Raw genomic sequence first — 1,154 nt, forward strand, 5'->3', positions numbered from 1 at the left:
CCTTTTATATTTAAAATCTAATCTATCCATCCCTATAACCTTTAAGAAATATTTCTTTTCTCCTACAGAGTTTAAAAAATATTTTTTTATTCTGGAATTTCGAGAACCACTGGTATATTATTATGTCCTACTTTGGACTCGACAGATTTTAACGCGTCGTTCGTAATGTTCAGTGGTGGCCAAACTCAAGGATCTACTAAACCATGAGTACTCAAAGCTACACGCACTGTACACCTTACAGTATGGGGCTGTTTCAAGAGACATTTTGGAGAGGGGGGGGGTGAGGTTGCCTAAATAGAGAGCAATTGTGGAGTTGATATAACCTGAAAGGTGAATATGGGCTTTGCCAAGGAACCAAATGTCATAGAGGAAATGTTCACGCTTTTCAAGACGATCGAAGAATCATGAACACATTGCTATCCTCTGATAGATTCGCGAACGGGAAAATGTTACAGTCGTAGATGAAGATCTGCCACAAGAATGCGGACCGTTGATATGAGATGTAAGAAAGTCATCGATGCTGATATCGTCTACGGACAGACGTCTCATGGGGCTCATCTTCTGAATTCTGCACCCTGTTGACGTTTTAAGGGCTGCGAACGGTGTGTGTTTGACCTGAAGTGGTAATTTTGTCTAAGAATTTCTAGTTCTGATTTTCTACAGGTCCTAATAGATGGAACATTTTTACCCTTGACATCAAAGACGGCCTTCAGGGCACTTCAACAGTATTTCCGTACAATGTGTGAAACTTACGAAATGAGTTGGTGGTGAGGAAATGTTTAATACAACAGCTCTCTGCTCTTTACTTATCTTAATCTTGATCTCAGCGGGCAAGGAAACTTGAAAAAGCTATCTGCAAACTTCTATTTGCCTGTTAGATACTGCAGTTTGAAATATGGCGCAATCATTGTTTTTTTAGGGGTAGGCCTAATGCAAACTAGTGCGTCATGCTACAAAAATGGGGACGTAGCTGAACCTGGGTTGTTTTTTACACCCTTCGTAGAGCAAAACTATTCTGTAGATTTATCAAAAATGAATATCAGAAAAATTCCCTTTGACTTCCATATGTTGGGTACAAATTTGCAACGCAAAACTTCAGTATGAATGAAAATATTAACAAAAAAGTCGTAGTTTTTTGGATCACCCTATATATA

At 38.8% G+C, this 1,154-nt stretch overlaps 1 protein-coding gene across 1 annotated transcript in view; it reads right to left on the minus strand.

Annotated features, from left to right (window-relative positions):
* Positions 1-1,154, minus strand: part of LOC101856518 — an 18,517-nt gene that overhangs the window by 15,194 nt on the left and 2,169 nt on the right. The gene's annotated exons all lie outside the window — the stretch shown is intronic.

Source organism: Aplysia californica, unplaced genomic scaffold (assembly GCF_000002075.1).
Source record: "Aplysia californica isolate F4 #8 unplaced genomic scaffold, AplCal3.0 scaffold00271, whole genome shotgun sequence".
Classification (NCBI taxonomy): domain Eukaryota; kingdom Metazoa; phylum Mollusca; class Gastropoda; order Aplysiida; family Aplysiidae; genus Aplysia; species Aplysia californica.